This window comes from Alosa sapidissima, chromosome 17 (assembly GCF_018492685.1).
Source record: "Alosa sapidissima isolate fAloSap1 chromosome 17, fAloSap1.pri, whole genome shotgun sequence".
Lineage (NCBI taxonomy): Eukaryota > Metazoa > Chordata > Actinopteri > Clupeiformes > Clupeidae > Alosa > Alosa sapidissima.
Genome location: NC_055973.1, coordinates 23,501,291 through 23,501,562, shown reverse-complemented (window position 1 = coordinate 23,501,562; position 272 = coordinate 23,501,291).

Sequence of the window (272 nt, the reverse complement as noted above, 5' to 3'; positions counted from 1 at the left end):
GCCTGTTCACTCTTGTGCTTTTAGAACCATACACTATCTTACTCAGTCAGCCTTGCTGTCATTACCAGTCTGCCATCGTTCTACCACATCTTCTGTTTTATGTGTCGCCATAACAGAGTGGCCGTCATTCTGACCCCCATCCTCTCCTGCAGACAGCTCTGCTGTCAATCATAACAGAGGGGCCGTCGTGTCTGCTGTCATTCCGCTAGCGCTTCAGGTGCCCTCACTCCGTCACACCTCTGGCTGTGTCATGTCCGTAACACGGAGAGCTG